Source organism: Callospermophilus lateralis, chromosome 18 (genome assembly GCF_048772815.1).
Source record: "Callospermophilus lateralis isolate mCalLat2 chromosome 18, mCalLat2.hap1, whole genome shotgun sequence".
Taxonomy (NCBI): Eukaryota; Metazoa; Chordata; class Mammalia; order Rodentia; family Sciuridae; genus Callospermophilus; species Callospermophilus lateralis.
The window spans coordinates 63,146,652-63,163,103 of NC_135322.1; positions in this window are offsets into that span (position 1 = coordinate 63,146,652).

The window sequence follows — 16,452 nt, forward strand, 5'->3', positions numbered from 1 at the left end:
CATCCACATCAGAAAAAGGGAGTGTCCCCAGGGATCTGGGGGCCACCCTCTGTAAGAAGAGCTGGATGTGCAGCCCACGGGTGAGAGGGACTCAGGGTCTCTGCGACGGGTCCTGCAGCAGCCCGAGACCCATGCCCACTACACCTGCCCGGGCCCTCCCCTGTTCCTCGTGGCTGAAGGGAGCAGGGTGTGCTAATGTCCCCATTCTGAAGGACACCTGTGGTGCTTAAAGGGGTGGTGCAGCTTGGGAGCCTGGACACAGTGCTGGGCACATGGGGTCGCTTATTTGTAAAAAGCCCTCAGAAGAGCTCAGGGGAGAGAGCGGCACTTAGGCCAGGTGCATGGAGTCTGGGTGAGGAGGCAGAGGCCTGGGGCTGCAGAGGTCTTGGGCTGCAGAGGCCTGGGGAGTCAGAGGTCTTGGGCTGCAGAGGCCTGGGGAGTCAGAGGTCTTGGGCTGCAGAGGCCTGGGGAGTCAGGGGCCTGGGGAGTTAGGGGCCTGGGAGTCAGAGGCCTGGGGAGTCAGAGGCCTGGGGAGTCAGAGGCCTGGGGAGTCAGAGGTCTGGGGAGTCAGGGGCCTGGGGAGTCAGGGGCCTGGGGAGTCAGAGGCCTGGGGAGTCAGAGGCCTGGGGAGTCAGAGGTCTGGGAGTCAGAGGTCTGGGGAGTCAGAGGCCTGGGGAGTCAGAGGTCTGGGGAGTCAGGGGCCTGGGGAGTCAGGGGCCTGGGGAGTCAGAGGTCTGGGGAGGCAGAGGCCTGGGGAGTCAGGGGCCTGGGGAGTCAGAGGTCTGGGGAGGCAGAGGTCTGGGGAGTCAGAGGTCTGGGGAGGCAGGGGCCTGGGGAGTCAGAGGCCTGGGGAGTCAGAGGCCTGGGGAGTCAGAGGTCTGGGAGTCAGAGGTCTGGGGAGTCAGAGGTCTGGGGAGTCAGAGGCGTGGGGAGTCAGAGACCTGGGGAGTCAGGGGCCTGGGGAGGCAGAGGCCTGGGGAGTCAGGGGCCTGGGGAGTCAGAGGTCTGGGGAGTCAGAGACCTGGGGAGTCAGAGGCCTGGGGAGTCAGAGGTCTGGGGAGTCAGAGGCCTGGGGAGTCAGGGGCCTGGGGAGTCAGGGGCCTGGGGAGTCAGAGGCCTGGGGAGTCAGGGGCCTGGGGAGTCAGAGGCCTGGGGAGTCAGGGGCCTGGGGAGTCAGAGGCCTGGGGAGTCAGAGACCTGGGGAGTCAGAGACCTGGGGAGTCAGAGGCCTGGGGAGTCAGGGGCCTGGGGAGTCAGAGGCCTGGGGAGTCAGAGGCCTGGGGAGTCAGGGGCCTGGGGAGTCAGAGGTCTGGGGAGGCAGGAGCCTGGGGAGGCAGAGGTCTGGGGAGTCAGAGGTCTGGGGAGTCAGAGGCCTGGGGAGTCAGGGGCCTGGGGAGTCAGAGGCCTGGGGAGTCAGAGGCCTGGGGAGTCAGAGGCCTGGGGAGTCAGGGGCCTGGGGAGTCAGAGGTCTGGGGAGGCAGGGGCCTGGGGAGGCAGAGGTCTGGGGAGTCAGAGACCTGGGGAGTCAGAGACCTGGGGAGTCAGGGGCCTGGGGAGTCAGAGGTCTGGGGAGGCAGGGGCCTGGGGAGGCAGAGGCCTGGGGAGTCAGAGGTCTGGGGAGTCAGAGACCTGGGGAGTCAGGGGCCTGGGGAGTCAGAGGTCTGGGGAGTCAGAGGCCTGGGGAGTCAGGGGCCTGGGGAGTCAGAGGTCTGGGGAGTCAGAGACCTGGGGAGTCAGGGGCCTGGGGAGTCAGGGGCCTGGGGAGTCAGAGACCTGGGGAGTCAGAGGTCTGGGGAGTCAGAGACCTGGGGAGTCAGGGGCCTGGGGAGTCAGAGGTCTGGGGAGGCAGGGGCCTGGGGAGACAGAGGTCTGGGGAGTCAGAGACCTGGGGAGTCAGGGGCCTGGGGAGGCAGAGGTCTGAGGAGTCAGGGGCCTGGGGAGTCAGAGACCTGGGGAGTCAGAGGCCTGGGGAGTCAGGGGCCTGGGGAGTCAGAGACCTGGGGAGTCAGAGGTCTGGGGAGTCAGAGACCTGGGGAGTCAGGGGCCTGGGGAGTCAGGGGCCTGGGGAGTCAGAGACCTGGGGAGTCAGGGGCCTGGGGAGTCAGAGACCTGGGGAGTCAGAGGCCTGGGGAGTCAGGGGCCTGGGGAGTCAGAGGTCTGGGGAGGCAGGGGCCTGGGGAGGCAGAGGCCTGGGGAGTCAGAGGCCTGGGGAGTCAGGGGTCTGGGGAGTCAGAAGTCTGGGGAGTCAGGGGCCTGGGGAGTCAGGGGCCTGGGGAGTCAGAGGTCTGGGGAGGCAGAGGTCTGGGGAGTCAGAGGTCTGGGGAGGCAGAGGCCTGGGGAGTCAGAGGCCTGGGGAGTCAGGGGTCTGGGGAGTCAGAGGTCTGGGGAGTCAGGGGCCTGGGGAGTCAGAGGTCTGGGGAGGCAGAGGCCTGGGGAGGCAGAGGCCTGGGGAGTCAGAGGCCTGGGGAGTCAGAGGTCTTGGGCTGCAGAGGCCTGGGGAGTCAGAGGCCTGGGGAGTCAGAGGTCTGGGGAGTCAGAGGTCTGGGGAGTCAGAGGCCTGGGGAGTCAGAGGCCTGGGGAGTCAGGGGCCTGGGGAGTCAGAGGTCTGGGGAGTCAGGGGCCTGGGGAGTCAGGGGCCTGGGGAGTCAGAGGTCTGGGGAGTCAGAGGTCTGGGGAGTCAGAGGTCTGGGGAGTCAGGGGCCTGGGGAGTCAGAGGTCTGGGGAGGCAGAGGCCTGGGGAGGCAGAGGCCTGGGGAGTCAGAGGTCTTGGGCTGCAGAGGCCTGGGGAGGCAGAGGCCTGGGGAGTCAGAGGTCTGGGGAGGCAGAGGCCTGGGGAGTCAGAGGCCTGGGGAGTCAGGGTCCTGGGGAGCCAGGGGCCTGGGGAGGCAGAGGCCTGGGGAGGCAGAGGCCTGGGGAGTCAGGGGCCTGGGGAGTCAGGGGCCTGGGGAGTCAGGGGCCTGGGGAGTCAGAGGTCTGGGGAGGCAGAGGCCTGGGGAGGCAGAGGCCTAGGGAGTCAGAGGTCTTGGGCTGCAGAGGCCTGGGGAGGCAGAGGCCTGGGGAGTCAGAGGTCTGGGGAGGCAGAGGCCTGGGGAGTCAGAGGCCTGGGGAGTCAGGGTCCTGGGGAGTCAGGGGCCTGGGGAGGCAGAGGCCTGGGGAGGCAGAGGCCTGGGGAGTCAGGGGCCTGGGGAGTCAGGGGCCTGGGGAGTCAGAGGTCTGGGGAGTCAGAGACCTGGGGAGTCAGAGGTCTGGGGAGGCAGAGGCCTGGGGAGGCAGAGGCCTGGGGAGTCAGAGGTCTTGGGCTGCAGAGGCCTGGGGAGGCAGAGGCCTGGGGAGTCAGAGGTCTGGGGAGGCAGAGGCCTGGGGAGTCAGAGGCCTGGGGAGTCAGGGTCCTGGGGAGTCAGGGGCCTGGGGAGGCAGAGGCCTGGGGAGGCAGAGGCCTGGGGAGTCAGGGGCCTGGGGAGTCAGGGGCCTGGGGAGTCAGGGGCCTGGGGAGTCAGAGGTCTGGGGAGGCAGAGGCCTGGGGAGGCAGAGGCCTGGGGAGTCAGAGGCCTGGGGAGTCAGGGGCCTGGGGAGTCAGGGGCCTGGGGAGTCAGAGGTCTGGGGAGGCAGAGGCCTGGGGAGGCAGAGGCCTGGGGAGGCAGAGGTCTTGGCTGCAGAGGCCTGGGGAGTCAGGGGCCTGGGGAGTCAGGGGCCTGGGGAGTCAGAGGTCTGGGGAGTCAGAGGCCTGGGGAGGCAGAGGCCTAGGGAGTCAGAGGTCTGGGGAGGCAGAGGCCTGGGGAGTCAGAGGCCTGGGGAGTCAGGGGCCTGGGGAGTCAGAGGCCTGGGAAGTCAGAGGTCTGGGGAGTCAGAGGCCTGGGGAGGCAGAGGCCTGGGTGGCAGGGGCCACAGCCAGGGCAGGCATTCCGGTCCTCAAGGGCTCTGCTGTGGTCCCTGGGGTTGGAAGCAGCTCCCACCCACTGCTGGGCCCTTCTGAGGCCTGGTCAGTGTCCTGGTGCTGGCTGGCCTGCAGTGCTTGGCTTGGCCCTGGGGCCGGCCTGGCCCTGCCATGCTGACCCTGAGTTGCCTTCTTGGCCCCCAGCCCCTCTCTTCCGGTGGCCACGGGGTGCCCAGATGAACTGGTAGACTTACCAGGGTGGCAGGGGGCCTGTCTCTGAGTTTGACCTGGCTGGAGCCATGGTCCAGCCAGCCAGATGGGGTCGATCTGGACTCTGGCCAAACCAGGAGGCCATCCCCTCACATCCCACAGAAATGGCAGCCTCTGGGGCCTGACTTCCAGGACCCCTGTGCAGGCCAGAGCAGCCCTGCCATCTGCAGTCCCTCCCCGTCTACACGGCAAAATGCAAGGTCTCCCCAGCCCTGCCTTGGCCCTGCCTTGGCCCTGCCTTGGCCCTGCCGCAGGAGCAGCGGGCTCGCCTGTCCCAGCTCAGCCCTGGTTCCTGCGAGTGGCCCAGAAGCCCCTGCACGCCCAACCCCACGTGCCTGGATCCTGGCTCAGGGAAGCTGTTTTCTCCCACTGACTTCACAGAGTTGGGAAAGGACTTTGGGGGCTGTGAAGGGAGGCCTGGCTGGGGTCTGCAAAGCCTGCTTCCTGCACGGAATCCCATTTCCACTCTCAGATGAAAAGCTGACCCAGTCCTTGAACAAAGGAGCCCTCCCCCGCCCCCTTGGTCTGATCTTAACCCGCTCCCGTCTTTCTGGAGCCTTTCCAGCACAAGCCCATTCATGAATGAGCACAGGGGGGAGGAGGAGGAGGAGGGGAGGAGGGGGGAGGAGGGGGGAGGAGGGGGGGAGGAGGGGGGAAGAGGGAGGAGGAGGAGGGGGGAGGAGGGGGGAGGAGGGGAGGAGGAGGAGGAGGAGGGGGAGGAGGAAGAGGAGGAGGAGGGGAGGAGGAGGAGGGGAGGAGGAGGAGGAGGGCAGGAGGAGGGGAGGAGGAGGAGGGGAGGAGGAGGAGGAGGGGAGGAGGGGGGGAGGAGGAGGGGGGAGGAGGAAGAGGAGGAGAAGGAGGAGGAGGAGGGGAGGAGGAGGAGGAGGAGGAGGGGGTGGGGAGGAGGAGGAGGGGGGAGGAGGAAGAGGGGGTGTGGGGAGGAGGAGGAGGGGGTGGGGGGAGGAGGAGGGGGGAGGAGGGGAGGAGGGGGAGGAGGAGGAGGAGGGGAGGAGGAGGAGGAGGAGGGGGTGGGGAGGAGGAGGAGGAGGGGAGGAGGAGGAGGGGGGGGGAGGAGGGGGGAGGAGGAAGAGGAGGAGGGGAGGAGGAGGAGGAGGACGTCCTTTACCTTCAAACCATTTCCTGGTCCAAGAACAGCCGCCCAGCTGGCCTCCCAAAGGCTCCCGGCCCAGTCTCAGCGAGAGCCCATCACATCCTCCGTGTCCCATTTTTAGATAAAGAAACAGGGCCCAGAAAGGTCAGTCAGTTTGACAGGACACACAGCAGGATTCAACCCCAGGACTCGCCAGGGCAGAGGGGCCTGGTGACTCACTGTGGGACGGCTGAGCTCTTCTTGGAATCAGCATTTATTTTACTCTTCCGTCTTCTTCTGGGTTTTGTTTTTCCAAATCAAAACCAGTTGTTGTTTTCGATCTGGTCGGGCCTGGTAGGCCTGCCCCAGAGGAGCCGAGGCCCCTCGGAATAAGTGGAAATGTTTACACAATACTTGTCAGACGCTGCAGCAGGAGATAAATCATATAGAATAACGCTTAAAAGACGAAATGAATCTGTGTGGGCAGCTGGGTCCAACCCCAGAATTGGTTCCAGTCCTTTTAAAAACAGGAAACATTTTCCCTCTTTATTCACATTTGTTTGTTTCCGTTTTTTTTTTTTTTTTTCTTGCACAAATTTTCCAGACCTGGATTTCTGCACAGCTGCTAGCGGGCCCAGGGAGTCTGCGTACCTCAGTGTCCCAAGAGCCACCGTGGCTCACGGCCATTCCTGCCCAGGCGGTCACCACAGCCAGGCCGGGCTGGGCAGTGTTGTCCACATGCCTTGTGGCTCCCTGGGGTCCCCACCCCGATTCCAGGGGAACTCTCTGTACTGTGTCGCAGGCCATTCTGGCCACCTAGGCCTCCGTCCCCTTCCTGACAGGGACCTGGACGCAAACCTGGACCCGAGGCCCTGAATCTGAACGTTGATCCTGCCCCAGGTTTAGACCCCGTGGTGTCATGTGGGAATCCTGGGCACAGTCCCTGAGCCCAGGAGGACGCTCTGTGTTCCCCTGAGCCCAGGTCTTTGGACAGTGGGGGTCCAGCCGTAAAACCTCGGCCCCCTGGGGGTCAAGAGCAGCCGCGACGTGGCCCAGCGCAGCTTCTCCTCCAGAACACGGCTCCTGCTGTCCCACCTGCTGGCACCGCAGACACCAAGAACACGGGGAAGGAGAGCAAGGGAGCCCATCAACCGCGTGTCCACTCCTGGGGACAAGCTCGGAAGAGGCCCTGTATTAGGGTCTCCAGTCACGATCCAGTCACTCTACAGATGCCCTAACCCGCGTCCACCTTGCACAGGGTGGACACCCGCTCACTGGGGCTGGCCGTGGGCAAGACGGACCATGCGATTGTCAAAAAGACCAGAGCAGGACAGAGTAGAAAAGTGACAAAGGACACTCCTGAGGCATCACCATGGGGGGAGCCAGCTTCGCTCCCCACGGGGTGGCCACAGGGCAGGGCGGCATGGGCAGGGTGGCCACCCCAGAGCCCACCTGGGGCAGTGCAACCAGGAGCTGGGCCAGAGATAAAGGTGTCACCCACTGAGGGGGGTTCTCACTGAGCGGGCGGGAGCGGTTCTCGCTAAAGCAGGAGAGCACAGAGGACACCCAGAAGCCCCAAGGTCCAGGCCCCCTCGAGAGGCAGTTCGGGGGAGCCCAGCCCAAGCTTGCTGGGGAGACCCTCCGTCACGGCTGTGGAACTGGCCTGGGGACCCACACCGGGCTCTGGCCCAGTTTGGGAAGAGAGAATGTTCTGGGAAACCTGAAGGGGGGCATCCCGGAGGCAAGGAGCAGAGTGTGACCCCCAGACCAGGGCAGCGGAACCACAGGGCCCTGGGCCAGGAGCACAGATCTAGGAAGATGGTCCGGAGGTTCCGGATCACCCTCTGCAGTCTCCACCCTCTGCGACAGAGCTCCGTGAGGTCGGCCTCTCAGCTGGCGATGTGCCACACAAGCCCCTGCCTGTCACGTGACTCACCAGCATAAGTGCAGGGGCCACTCTCTTCCCCGTGTCCCTCACGTGGTGGACGGAGGGCAGTGTCCCACCGCCCAGGAGCAGTCAGTGGAAATTGGGAAACAGGGTGACTTTTTCCAAATGTTCCAGCAAACCCAGGCGCGGCCTGCAGCGGGGGGTTTGGTCTTCCAAAGTCACAAACTGCAGAGGGGGCTCATGGGGTCCTGCGTGTCCACGCAGAGAGCCCTTGGCCTTTGACCCTTCCTTACTGTGGTGTTGGCCTTGGGGACCCACCTGGAGGGACCCGCTGCCCTCAACTAGGGTGGCGCCTGTGGGAGACCAGAGGGTGAATGGGCGTTTGTTCCCCACACTCCCTGCCTAAAGGGCCACCCGGGGGGCCGTGTCCTTCCTGCCCAGCTGCCCCTCCCAGTGACCTTCTGTGCCACCGGAAGCTCCCGATTCTCGGCCTCCAAGTTTCCACCTGAAGTTTGGGGACATGAGTCTCAGGCCACAGTAGAAACCAGGGCCAGGGCATGAGGTCACAGTCAGGCCAGCCCGTGGTGTAGACAGACACAGTCAGTCGGGGAGGGTCACCGTGCCCCAGAACCCTGGGTGGGGGTTCAGCTGTGAGAACGGCCAGGGCCATCAGTGCTGCCCATGTGCCACACGCTCTGCCGGCCACTGGTGGGCAGGTACTGCTGCCGCCATCACAGAAAGCGGCCAGAGGCCCAGCAAAATGGCCGCTTGGTTAGAGCGGCCCTGCTGGTGCCCACCACCCCTGGGCGCTGTCCTGGGTTCGGCTGCAGGCCACGCAGCTCCTCTGACTCTCTGGTGTCCCCGTCTCATTTCTGTCTCTGACCAGGTGTGACAATTCCCAGGGATCCGGCCTCCAGCCCTGGGAGGGGAGAGAGGGGACCCAGACACAGGGCGGGGACAGCAGATTCCCATGACCTCCTTTTTTCCCATGTGAGTACTGCCCCCGTGACCCACCTGGACGGGGTGGCCTTCTTCCCACAGCACTCCCCAATGGACCCCGCACCCATGTCCCGCCAGATGGCCACGGAGACAGGCTCTGCCCCTAGAGTGGCAGGGCAGGTGGAGCCGGCCACTCGGCAGGCTGTTTTCCCCAGAGACGCCGCCCAATCTCGCCGTCTGAGTGTCTTGGGAAGGACAGTCCCCCAGGGAGCCACAGAGTCCACCACCCAGCACCTGAGTTGACCCATCTCTTTCCAGAAGCTTCTGGCGGCCTCTGCTCCTGGCCCCAAGGAGGCCCACTGACAAGTGCACTAGGAGCAGACCCTCCGTGTGTGCAGCGCCAGAGGCGGGTTTTTGGTGTAGGATATTCACAGCCTCAAAGTGTTCCCCACAAAGTGTCTTTTATTCACAAAGCGGAGACAGTGGCTTTTCAGTGGAGAAGGATGACCAGTGATCAAACTGGCATCCACCGGGGGCTGAGCCTGCACCCTGACAGGACACTAGGAGACGCGTCACTCTGCGCTGTCCCTACCCAAGCAGGCCACCCACATCTCAGCTGAGACAAGCCAAACTGAGGGACACTGGATGGGGTAACTGGCCCATATTCTTCAAAAATGTCAGCAGCACAGAGATTCTTCCAATAGAGGAGCAGAGGCGCGGGGCCACTGGGTCCTGGGATCTGGCTGGACCACGGGCAGCTGCTGGGCTGAGTGTGAGCCAGAGCTGTGACCCGGAAGTGGAAGGGCTGTAGCAGAGCCGTGGCTCCATTCACTTCCCGTGTGACCTAAGAGCACCCAGGTCCCCGAGTTTCTCCAGCCCCTCAGTCAGGCCCCAGGCCCCGACTTCCTCTCAGGAACAGGAACGGTCTTTGTCATGGGGCACCCGAGGCTGCTGGCCAGGGAGCGGCCTGGCCTCCCGTGGGGCCTGCGTCTGTCCCGGAGCTGACTGGCACTGCCCCGGGGACCAGCCGACAGCCGCCTCCTGCCAACAGCTTCCTGGCTGGGGCCTGGGCGGGCAGCGGCCTGGGCGGGCAGCTCCGGCTTCTCATCCCGCCTGTCTAAGTGGGGGCCTGGCCTCTGCTCCCACCCACTCTTAGCTGTCCTTGGCCCACCTGCCATCTGGGGGTGATTCACCACCCGCCAGTCACCTCATTCCACAGAGGCTGGAGGGAGGCCAGGCTGCAGGCTGGTCCTGGGAGGGACGGGGCCACTGGGTTGGGCACAGCTGGTCTTGGGCACATCCATTCCACCTCAGTCAGAGAGGAAAGTGGCTAATGTCACCCCAGGGACAGGACCCCAAAGCCACCAGCACGAAGCTACACACGTCAGGAGCCCAGTGCAGGTCTGGGCCAGGAGCCACACCGTCCACCCTCGCAGCTCAGACAGCCCTCCTCAGGGGGCCACAGTGCCCACGGGCAGCGGCGTCCTCCCCTTCCCCGTCCATCTTCAGGACAAACCCCAGGAATCCTCTTCTCTCTTCATGGGGGGTGGGGGTGGCGGGGAACGGGCCTCTGCCCCAGGCGGCTCTGCCAGGTGTTTCCCTTCCCAGGTGTCCATCCGGTGTGAGCCACGGGCACGGTGGGTGACGTGGTGACCGCAGCACTCTCCACGGACCCCGTGTCCTCACCCACAGCCCCTTGCCCCCTCCTGCAGGGACTGCCCATGGCTGCCTCTGGGTGGCTCTGGGATGGGGACCTGCAGAGTGTAAGGCCCCGCTCCTGCCCAAGGCCGGCAAAGCTGAGGCTGACCTGGCCCTGCAGAGCTGGCCCTGGGTCAGGTGCCCTGGTCAGCTCAAAAGGGCCCTTCTCTGAGCCCTTAGACCATGAATTTATTACCCTATTGTTTTATTAAATAAATAATGAATGAAATAAAGTCCATGGATTAACATAAATCATCACGTTTTACATGAATCTGTTATCACCTGGTTGGTGGCTATTTAAGGCACCGTCTCGGGCACAGTGGGGACACAAACACACAGACCCTCGAGGTGGCTGCAGGGTCTGTCCTGCACCTGTTGGCCCAGGCCCAGCTCCTGCTGCTCCAGCCCCAGGCTGCCCCAGGGCCCTGGCTGTGCTGCCAACGCTCCCAGGTCCTGGTCCCAGGCCAGCCTGGCCCCACGCCGACCTCACTCTTCCTGCCTCTGGGCAGAAGGCAGCTGTGCCAGGCCAGTGGCCCTGCGCTGCTCTAACACAGAGCCCCATCTCACGGCTGAGGCAGTGACGATCTGTCCCTGCTCCTTCTCCAGGCCCGCTGCAGGGGTGCAGGCAGCTCTGCCCACAGTGGACACCCCGCCTGGCCCAGGACAGTTCATCCCCACCACCTCCAAGGCCACCAGGGCTCGCAAGAGCCACAAAGTCTAGCCCAGGAGCTGACACAGGTCTCTTGGGCTCAGGAGGGTCACTGCTGTGTGTGGGGCCACGGCCCGGCCAGGATGGATGGCAAGGGCAGACCACCAGTGCTCAAAAGGACAGCCAGGAATCTCCAGTGCCCGCACTCGGGGACTGAGCACCTCCTGCTCGCTGGGGCCGGGCAGGGCCTGGTGGACTCAGATTCCGACCACCAAGGGAGCAGGCGGGCAGCGAGTGCCCCAGCGGACTTGATAATGAACGGCACCAAGGGGTCTGCGGAGGAGGCAGGACTAGGGAGACCCGCAGCAGACGCAGGGCCACTGAGGTGTTCTGGAAAGCGCCTGAGGGCTGGCATTTAAAATAGGGCCTGCAGCGTGACTGGGTGCCCTCGAGTGAAGAGTGCGGCCGACTTCTTAGGAGGGCAGGGCCCTGCCAGAGCCCTGGGGCTCAGGAAATGTCCTCTTTCCAGCACTGTGAGAAGGCCAGTGTGGCCAGGGCAGAGTTAGTTAGCAGGGTGAGGAGAAGCCGGAAGCTCTGGCCAGGCCCTCCACAGCCTGCAGGCAGGTTTCTGAACCTGGCCAAGGTTCAAGCCGCCGAGGGCGGGGCCGCCTGTTCAGAGGCAGTGGTGATGTGGCTTGGACAGTACCCTCTGGTGGCACTCTGGGGAATGGCACCCTTCTGTGCCTGACCACCTGGGCTTGGTCTGGCTTTATGTGATCCTGATACTGCCCATCCCACGGATGCCAGGTGGGCACAGCTCATGACCAGACTCCCCACAAAGGCAGCCCCAAAGCCTCCAGCCTGCAGGAGACATTTGAGTCGGCTACCACCAACCACGTTCCCCAGGAGGACCGGGGGGACAGGACGACACTGTGTGGACAGGGCAACACTGTGCGGAGCAGACCCAGACAACAAAAGATCAGCCAGCCTGGGTTTGGCCTGCCGGGTGCCCTGGAGGTTGGCCAGGGCAGGGGCGGATCCTGTCTACCTTCCCCAACTTGGCGCCAACTCTGACCTCAGCCCCGGGTGTGCGCCTGTGAGGTTCACTGGACAGGTGACGGCCTCCCAAAGTCCCCCTCCTCACAGAGGAGCGATAAGCCCGACAGCCAGACAAAGGGGTCCAGGGGCTGCCACGAGTCCTCCCTCGCACACAGTGGCCGGCCTTGCAGGAGGCTGCGGGTGCCTGTCCAGGCCCCGGCAAGTCAAGGTCATGCCCTGGGCAGCTCCCCAAGGCACAGCCTTGGAGAGAGCTCGTTCTTCCTCCTCCTCTTCTTCATTTCAAACAAGGGGAGTTGAGCCTGCTGGACTTTCCTGGAAAGAAAGCAGAGGGGGATTTCGTGCAAACCCCAGCTCTGTCGCTGACTGGCCCAGGGACACCCAGTCCCGCCCCCTCCAGCCCTCAGTCTCCTGAGAAGGACCCTCGGGTGGGGGAGAACCCGCTGTCCTTCTCCCCTGCTCCAGACCCAAAGGGAATTCCCCCGGGGAAGCCTCGCACCCAGCCCAGGTGTAAGTCCTGATTTTCTGGTGGAATCAGATAAAGTGGAAGATGCTGGCAGGCCCGTGGGCGTGTTGGTGCAGAGCCGGCCCCTGCCCTGGGGAGGGAGCCCGCGTGTCCCGGCTGGAGGGCCCGGCAGCCAGGACCGCCCCCCGCATGCTGGGCGCCGTCACACCAGGTCTGACGGGAGGACAACCCAGCAGCGCCTGCCGGAGAAGCGGCGGTCAGGAGGGGGGTCAGGAGGACGGGAGACCGGGCCTTTGCCTGGGCTCCGCAGGTCTATGCCGAGGGCAGAGGGCCAGGGTGTGGGGCTTCCTAGTCGTGTTGTTTGGCCGACGTGGCCGCCCCCTGGACCTCTTAGAAGAGAGTCAAGAACAGCGGGGAGATGGGAAGCACCTGGACGGGCCGGCTCCATGGATCCTCGGCTCCTGGGAAGGGCGGCCTCCACCTGAGGAGCCCCACTGCAGCCACCTGAGTCAGCGGGCTGCCGCCCAGCCATCCTCGCGCTCACTCCCGGAACTGGGCTTACGGTGCCCGACGTGAAAGGGCCTTGGCGGGTGTGGTGAAGGCCAGGGCCCCGCAGTGGGTCCCAGTCTTCTAGTGGACAGCCTTTCCCGCTGTGGCCAGAGGAGCTGTGTGTGGGAGGAAGCGTCCAGGGAGGCCGGGCCACTGGCCCTGCTGCACCTTGACCTCCGACCCTGGGGACTGGCTTCCCTGAGCTCCTCCCGTGCCCGAGGCCACCCTCATCCCCAGGACCTGCAGCCCACATTGCACCATGAGGAAACAGAGCTTCTGTGAGAACAAGAGACTCTCCGCGAGGGCCTGAGCAGGACCAGACCCTGGGCCGAAGGAGCCGCCTGGCTCAGAGCGCTGGCTCACAGGTAGGGTGGATGTCGACCCCCTCTCAGGGTGGGTGGGCTGGGCAAGAGTGCTCCAGCCACCATAAAACCACTGTAAGGTCAGCCCTGGGCAAGATACGCCCCCACCTGGCGCCATCTTGATGAGTAGATGGCCAGGAGGATGTCAGCAAATTTGGGGGCCAGGGCTGATAGCTGTGTGACCTTAGGCCAGTCACTGCACTTCTCTGGAAAGGGTGCAACAACAGCTTGGGTTCGCAGGGCCCTCCAGGGCACCTGCAGCACTGACCTCAAGGAGCAAGTGGGCTGACAGGCTGCTTCCCTGACAGGGGGCCTGCTGTCTAGGTCCCGCCCCCTGCCCTGGCCCAGGAGCCAGGAGCGGGCTCCCCTGCTATGAACCCTGGCTCTTGGTCCCCTCTTGGCTGGGCGGGTTCCTGGAAACGCCTGGGGCTTGGAGCACCCCTGTCCTGGGAGAGCCATGTCCCCGTGCAGACCTGGCCTGGCCCTAAAGTTCTGCACTCCCGCCTGGTGGGTCCCCAGGTGGCGTCTGACCTTGGGCTTGCTGCTCCTTAGAAGGGACACTCCGGAGCTTCCAGATGTGGGCAGGTGGGATGGTAGGACCCAGCGGTCCCTGGGTGACCCCCAGTCCTGGGAGGGATCATTCCTTGGCCTGGTCGTTCTCAGGCCTTGCGGGCAGCAGGGGAGGACATGAGGTACTCGTTAGTGTGTGCTCTGTGAGGAGATGGTTGCAGCCTGCCTGGGACGCGTGGTTAGAAACAGTGTCTGCGGACGTGACCGGGCTGAGGCGAGGGGGATCTGAGTCGGGTGGGCCCTGATTCAGTGATGTCCGCACAAGAAGAGAGTTGGACAGGGCGGTGGGATGAGGGAGGCAGAGGCTGGAGGGACGTGTCCCCAGGCCAGGAGGACTGACGATGGCTGGCCGCACCAGAGGCCAGAAGAGAAAAGCTGGGGTCCTCCCCTGGAGCTTACCCCGCGTCAGATGTGTGGCCTCTGGAACTGTGAGCAGGTGGCTTCCTGCTGTTCTGAGCCTCCTCGTTTGACTCAGGCGCCTTGACCTGGGCCGTCGCACTGCCAGCGGTGAAGGAAACAGTGTGTGAGCAGGTGTCCCCAGCACGTCCACACCCAAGACTGGGGTGCGCTCAGTCTCCCTCCTTGTGCTGCCGTGGTCAAGCTGTCCTTTTGTGCAGTGACAGTGGACAGAGCTGGTCATGGAAATCTGTCTGGGCCTCGGTTAGTTCTCAAAAGACTTCTGGGTTTTTATGAAATTCACGTGGGCTTTGGAGTCATGAGAGCGGAGTTCTGGGGCAGGTTCCGTCTCGAGTGCCTTATGATGTGGGTGGAGATGCCCTGGGACCTTCTGTCGTCCTGAGGTTCAGGGTGAGGTGGCCCCTGGCCTGTGGTCCAGCGTGTCCAGGCCAGCTCGGCCCCCTCCCTCCCTCCCTCCCTCCCTCGAGTCTGTTCTGAGCGCAGGTTGAGCGCCCCAGCTGTCTGGTCTCTCTGGGCAAAGATACTATAAATGAGGAACCAGGAAGCCAAGCCCTCCCATTTGTGCCCCACATGCCGAGACTTGCTTCTGAGACCTGGCCTGACCTCTCCCAGCAGTCCTGGGCTGGGAGGGACACCTGTGGCTGTCCAGGACAGAATCCCAAGCCAGAGGAGCTGCAGCCAGCCTGGCTGCTCCGTGGGATCTCCCCAGCAGTGGGAAAGGATGCAGCCAGCCAGGCTCGTCGGGCCCCCGCGGTAGGAGACAGGGACAGCACCGCCACCTGACAGCCTGCTGTCCCCGCAGGGCTGCTCCTCGGCCCACTCTGGTCCCCTGCCTGCCTTTGGGCCTGTTGCAGTGGCCGGGGGCAGGAGTCCTAAGAGTCACCCATGCACTCAGAGGGGGCAAAGGCTGGGAAGTCGAGCAGGTCGGCCCAGCTCCCCGCCATGGCTCAGGAGTAACTGGGGGTGAACCAGCCATTGCTCTAGGTGGGGAGGAGACGGGGACGAACGTGCCCAGAGTCCCCGTGGGACCCTCCCAGTGCAGTCGAGAGGCACTGGGGCGTCTCAGCCCCAGGAACAGCGGGAGTGAGAGCCCATGCTTCAAATGGAGAACTGAGGCTCCGCACTTGGTCCCCGGTCCCCAGGGGAAAGGACGAGCCCCCTCCCTGGCACATCTCGGGCTGCCCATCTTGCTGGTTCCGAGGGAGTGAACCAGCCTCCCTTTGGCCTAGATTTTGGACCAACTCCTCTGAACTCCCTGCAAAAAGGAGCGAGTGGTCTGCAGAAGCTTCCGAGCTCGGGTTGAGACTGCTCTGTGCGGCGAGGACGGGGCTCTAGGGTCAAGTGGATGGCGAGGGCCTCGCCTGGACAACGGGGTTCTGCTCATGAGCAGGGACGGCCTGGCCCTGCAAGACCTGGGGAGCCGCACAGGCCAGGCCAGCCGGTCACGGTCCGCGGAAAGCCACAGGAGGCCCTCCCCAGCAAGGCTGCCAGGTGGCCGTTCTCTGGCAGTGGCCCTTTAGAAGGGGTCAGGACAGACACGTCTCCGTGTCACCCAATCTCCACACTCACAATGCTGAGCCTGGGGGACATCAGGAAGGAAGAGAGCCACTCTGAGCCTCAGAGACCAACGCTGCGTCTGTTGGGGACTCATAGAACCAGTGAGATCGGAGGAGGCACTAACCCTGCCTGGGGTGACCAGGGAAGGCTGCCTGGAGGAGGTGGTGTCGGAGCCAGGATCTACACGTGAGAAGCAGGCATTTGTTCATTTGGTTAAAGGCAACTAACCCTGTGTGGCCACGCCTGTGATCCCAGTGACGCAGGAGGCTGAGGCAGGAGCATTGCAAGTTCAAGGCCAGCCTCAGCGACTTAGAAGGATCCAGTCTCAAACTAGAAGTCGAGATAGTCTGGGAAGTCACTCAGTGGTAGAGTGCCCCTGGGTTCCGTCCCCAGAACCCAAAACCCAAACCAAACCTAACCCAAGACGCAGGCTCCAGGCGTCTCCTCAGGTCTCGAATGCCACCAGGTTCTGGGGGACAGGCACAGGACGGCTGCCTGGGCAGGACGAGGAGCAGAGTGGGAAGGTCGGTCCTTCACCCTCCCTGGACAGTGCAGGCAGGGCCACACCTGAGGGTCACAAAGAAGCAGCGCACACACAGCCAGTTTCCCGCAGTCACATGCCCACGGTGCTGCCATCCCGGCTGCCGAGGGCTCGGCCCAGGCCTGGGGAGCCGCTGGCAGGGGAAGCACCCTCCGCCCACGCAGCAGAGGGGCAGGGCACCCGGCAGGGGTGGGCCTGGACGTGGTGCTGACTGACAGGCCGACAGGAAGGCCGGGGACCAGGATTCCATTCCCAAAAAGGTCCAGAGGGGAAAGCCAGGCCAGGATGCAGACAGAGGGGCGCGGGCGGCAGTGTGCTCTGGGGCAGCGGCTCCTGGGCAGGGATGGGAATGTCTGAAGATGTTCTGAGCCAGACAGAGGTGGGGTGGCACGGCGTCACCAAGGTGCCAACTCGCACTGAATCACACACTTTTTTTTAGTGACAGAACAAGAGAAAGACACGTACACACTTAGGGACGGGATGCAGGCGCTCCGAGCCACCTGCACTGTCCACTGTCCCAGGAGCG